The sequence below is a fragment of the Rhipicephalus sanguineus genome, chromosome 7 (genome assembly GCF_013339695.2).
Source record: "Rhipicephalus sanguineus isolate Rsan-2018 chromosome 7, BIME_Rsan_1.4, whole genome shotgun sequence".
Classification (NCBI taxonomy): Eukaryota; Metazoa; Arthropoda; class Arachnida; order Ixodida; family Ixodidae; genus Rhipicephalus; species Rhipicephalus sanguineus.
In genome coordinates this window covers 6027657-6033514 of record NC_051182.1, presented here as the reverse complement: position 1 = coordinate 6033514, position 5858 = coordinate 6027657, and positions in this window count along the sequence as shown.

The following is a 5858-nucleotide window of genomic DNA, read 5'->3' as shown; positions in this document are numbered from 1 at the left end:
ATGGCCGTTATTGCCGTTAGGGTCAAAGTAAAGTTTTCGATGGTTCTTCGTCGTTGATCACGGAGACCATGGACGGTGACCGGCAGCGATGATGAACTCACACGCAGGCAGCAGCGTAAGTCAGATGGATGAAGTCGTTTATGATAACGTGAAATGATAAATACAACTGAGCTTATAAAAATACAAAGATTAAAACAGGTCAAATATACAGTCTCACTCTTCTACTTGTTAACAATGTTAGAGCCCGGACTGTCGTAACTTGCGATTGCCACTAGCCTCACTGATCTATCAGCGCTCTTATTAGAGCCCAGGCTAGCTTTACGTACATTGTACAGAGCCTCACCGATCTATCAGCAACGCTGATTACAGCCCAGACTGACGTGCCACTCACGTGCAAGTCAATATCTACTGCCACAAAACAAAGAAAAAGGGCGGTGACATCCCTTTATCCCTCCCTTGACCACGGCGGCTAACCAGAGCGTAAGTACTCGTAGGCCACAGCCCACCAGGCAGGGCCTAAATGGAAAACCAAGATATTACAAAAAAAACAACGGCTTTCCTTCTTTCTCGTCGACACGTGGCCACGCACAGTGTCAGGAGCCAACGCCACGTGCGAAATTTATTGCTCACACATTCCGTTTCAGCGGCATCGTCGGCCAGTAAAAGCACCGTCGCCTCCAACTTGGCCCAAGCCAGGCTACTGGGGTTTCGCCTCTGCAGCGTGTTCCTGTCGCTGGCCGGTGTCATCAAACAGCGCCGCCTGCGCTTCAGACCCCCGCAGTGGGGTCTGTCTACTGGCCGGAAGCGGCGTCTTCCCGGAGTTCAAAAACAAGACCACGGCGGCCGTGGCCCACCAGAGGGGAGGCGGCGCGCAACTGCCCGCATGGCGCCATCGCAGCCGACACAACCGCCTGCAATGCACTCCAAACACAGCGGGAGATGTACGGCACCGGTCGCCGCTCCGAAATCCAACCCCTCTCGGCATTCTGTGTCCTCGCGGTTCGCCCCTTGGTGCGAAACCGCTCTCACCCTGAGCACTCAACACAAAAAGAAAAGCTCAGCGGCGCATGTACGCATGACCCGCCAAGTACGCATGACCCCCCAAAAATGCGCTGCCGAGTTCAATTTTGCTGCTTCTACTCGCTAAGCTGTGTCTTGTGCTGCTACTGAAGAGCTTTAGTTCCGGGGACCCCAAGCCACTAGCGTACGCACGCTCTCTCATTCATTTGTACTTCTTTTAAACGTTCATTTGTACATTCGAAGGATACGCGCCTTCGTTCGTAGGCGACGTGTGTCAGCATGAACACAGCCAGCAGGCCGCCGACCAAAAACATTTCGGGGAGGGGCTGTAGCCCGGTCAGCCCCCCACTGCCTACGCCGCTGTGCGGAAGGACATATTGGCGCTTCACCTTGCAGACAGCTTATTTTTCAAGGTTCATCACTGCTTGTGGGAATAGCGCACCTTCTTGCGCCATTTTATGAAGTATGAAGTCACAAAGATGTCTGCTATTGTACAATTTAATCAAATAAATTTTGTCGGTGCTTATGACATATTTGCGATGCATCATTCCAGGAGGTGTCTTCAAGAACAATTGCTCTGTTAGTGAGCAGCAACTGGTGCTCACCAAAGGAATGTCGTTTGAGGAGGCAGTGTGCACAGCATTCTTTCACAGCACAGATTCAGTGTAAAGGGTCTTACATTTTCTCATTATTGTAAAACACTAATAACAGCTGGCCCGTAGGGTGTAGATACACAAGACAGGGTCTTCTGTTGAAGTATTGGCACATTTTGTATTGTTACGGGCGTCTCGTAGGGTACAGATTGTCGTGCTATTGGCACACCCGTATCTTAACGGTTCACTCAATAAGTACAAGCATGGTTCAAGAAATCTTCTGTTTTCTAAGTACGATGGCACCTATATCTTGGTAAACGGTTTCTACAAAACGCACTGGCCGTCAACGGAAAAGGGCGTTCTTAAGTTCCGAAAAAGTGTTCGGTCACAATATACCATCAAATTTTGTCGTGAAGTAGGGCCATTTTTTTACAGTGCATGTGATTTTTGTAGGATTACTTTATTCCAAGAGATGGCAAACGCGTGAGGGGGAGACAGAAAATTAGGTGGGTAGATGAGATTAAGAAGTTTGCAGGTATAACGTGGCAGCAGAAAGCACAGGACCGGGTTGATTGGCGGAACATGGGAGAGGCCATTGCCCTGCAGTGGGCGTAGACAGGCTGATGATGATGATGACTTTATTTTCGCTGAACACTAATGCAATGAATGTGACAGTCGTTTTCAGTGCGCTAGAGGTTAACTCAAGCCTTACTATGTGATTACAGGACATTTGTTTTGCTGTTCTCACAGTCTATGCGTTTATTTTAGCACTGCTGCCCCAATCCAAGTTTTTTCATCAAAAAGAGGCGATAAATGCACGCCTTCACATCGCAGCTCATGTGAGACATCCTAACAACAATACAGCGACACAGTACGACCAGCGTGGAGGGCCGCATGGCATAGCGCATGAGTTGAAGCAGATGAAACTGAAGACGGTGCCGCAGGCAGCGCCACCGTGCGCCTTTTTGGATGCACGAGAAAAAAAGCAAGAAATTACTCACTGACGCAACCGAAAGCTGCCTCAAATACTTAAAATACAGTTTTATGTTACATGTTTGTTTTTAAGCAAAATGAGTCTACCTGCGAGGATTTCTTGTCCTACCAATAGATTGACCACATCGCTGTTGAGTGACGCTAGCGGCCATTCTTCAACGATTTTCAACATCAAATTAAAAGTATAATTCCTTCTTTATGGGGCAAAAGCATGCTCGTTGCCGCCGATGTGACGAACGCTCTTCTCCTTTTCACCACAATCAGAAAATTTTTTCCCAGTGGTAGACGGTCCCTTTAAGAGATTTTTTCGAGGCCATAATTCGCCAAGTGTGCGACAGTATTTATATACATGGGCGTTTAAATATGCTTTTGTCATTGTTCGATGCTTAAAATGAATTCTTATAAAAATAAAGGTGACTGAAGCAACAGTGAATTTCTACCTCAAATTTGATGGCATAAATATTAAATCGTAAGATTTCATTCCAATTTGGATATGTATTGCAAACTCAGTGGCTACACTTAGTCAGTTGCAGTAGGTAAGGCAGTGTAATTTGATGGTCATAAATGAACTTTATTTAGATAGGCGATTGTTTATTTAGATTTTTCGTGCAAGTATTATGTCACCCGCTTGCAGTAAATCGAGCTCACATATTACATTTATGTCATTTCTGAAATAAAACGGCGATTAAAAACCATTCTGTATAACTTAAAAGAAGCATGATCTGTATACAGACAACATGAAGCATGAAAACTTTTTCGTGCTGCCCGAGCAGCGCTGCACCCAAACCCTAGTCTGTGGATAGAGAGACGCAATGTTTTGTTCTAACGGCTAGTCCTTTATTATGTAATTTGCGCAATGGAATGAGTAAACGTTCTAATATATCTTTGAAGGATAAACCAGGCAAACGGAAATACCATATATGCTATGTGAAAAAAACTCAACAAAAGGCGCGGCCACAATGTAAGATTTTAGTACCAATACACGAACAATTTAAACAAGAAATATTCTTTCAACATTGTTAGAACGAACACATAGCAAAGGCAATCTGCACTGCTCACGACTCGTGCTGTCGAAAATAAAACGCAGAGGGTGGAAAAGTGCGGGAAAGAGGGTCAGCCTAAGTCCAACCAGAGTCATTCAATGCTCTTTATGGTGACGAAACTGCGCCGTCACGCTACGGGCGAGCTCCATACGCTGCTCTGAAATGCCGCAACGCGCCGCCGCTGCGCCGCAGAGGCGATAGTCCGCGCCGTCCGCGTATTTAAATACTCGCGCAGTGCGAGACAAGCTGCATGATGTGATATTTTTAAGTTAGCGTAAACGTCGTCTCAGGATGCCTCACAAATGTTGCGTGCCGGGGTGCCCTTTCGGCTACAAGGGAACCAGAAAGGTGTCGTTGTTTTCTTTGCCACTAAACAAGAAGCAGCGCGAGAAAGGGAAGCGGGCCATACCGCGGCAGGAAAGTGGCGATTTTAACTTTGAGTCGAAGTATACACGTGTATGTGCGAACCATTTCGACGCCTCGGACATTGTCACTGCGTATGACTTTTAACATCAACGGCGACTCCGTGTCTCTGAAACGCGACAAAGCAACGCTGAAGGCTGACGCCGTTCCAAGGATTTTTGAAGGACTTCCTTCGTATCTCACGAAGTGCGAACCTCGATCTCTTTATTATTTATTCTTTATTCAAAGGTTACCCCGCATTGCCCAAAGGCGTTACAGCAGGGGGGTTACAGAAACGACATAAACAATTCTTCGTTCTTACAGCACACTTGCATGGCAGACAATCCATTCCACTCTTTAACAGTTCTGACAAAAAAAGAATTCGCGAACAGGTTCGTCCTGGTGCGTAATTCTCTTATTTTAAAAACATGGTCAGTTCTAGATGAACGGTAATGAGGTTCCTTAACGTGTTCTTTCTTTATTAATTCCTGTTTTATCATTATATATCTGAAAAAAGAACTTCAGTCGCAGCTTTTGCCGACGCGAGGAAAGCAGTTCCCACCCAAGTTCATTTTTCATCTGAGTGCAGCTCTCCCCTCTCTTGTACCGTCCCAAGACGAACCTGGCCGCCCGGTTTTGAATTTTTTCAATTTTTTCAATCAATGTGGCTTGCGAAGGATCCCACACGGCACAAGCGTATTCCAGTATAGGTCGTACACATGTTAAATAGGCTGTCTTTTTTAAGTTCAGTTCCGAAGCTTATCGACAATGCGCCCACCATGCAAACGACCACGTGAGTCGTCCTGTGAAGAGCTCTGTGAACACGTCCTGTGAAGTCGTCCTGCGACGAGCTCCAAGCATCGCCGACGCCCTGTTTATACCGCATCGTAGCCACACGAATGGACGTGCAACAGCTCGTATTTTTGTCTATGTTTACAACTGGCACTGCTGGAACTTGCTGCGAATACGCGGTGTTTAATTTGACGGAAATGTTAAAAAGCTGTACCTACCATAGTGTTGAGACGAAGGGAGCTTGCGAGGCCGCAGCGGCCACATTTTGATGGGGTCGACATGCAACAACATCAGTGTGCTAAGAATTAGGTACATCTTAAAGGGACCCTAGGTGGCAAAATTCATTCAAAAGTCCCCCGCTATGGCGTTTGTAATTATATCTTGGTATTCTTTTGTTAATCCCCGAATGTTCGTATTTTTTCGGCTGATGCCACCGCGAGCTGCATGTCTTGAGCTGAAGGAAATATTACTTTTAAGGGCTCGTTTTTTTTTTTTGTTAGACACAATATTAATGAGAACAGACAGTAATGCCAATGAAAGTACCGGGGATGTTATTTGTAATAATTGGGATATAAATGTGAAGTAAAGTGGACGAAAAGATAACTTGCCGACGGCAGGGACCGAACCTGCGACCTTCGAATAACACGTCCGATACATGCTGTTTTTTTTTTTTTGCCCTCCCGCGTGCTCATTTTAAAACAGAAAACGCGTTCAGGAATGAATTTACGCATGCCGAGTGCTAAAAGTAAAAGCGTGAAAGCAAAGCGACCGTTGCGGAAGATTAGAAAGCTAAAACACCGAGGCTGTCCCACACACAACCCCAGCGACAGCAGCGTTCGCATCGCCTCTCAAGCACAGCTGCGCCTCTGGCGGCGGCCGCTGGCTCCATATGAAACTGACGCGGCAGTTTCGTGACCATAAGAAGCATTCAATGACTGTGGTCCAACTAAGGAATCGCGTGCTAGGGAGCGTGGAGAGCAGGCCCGTAGCCAAGGGAGGGGAGGGGGGGCACCCC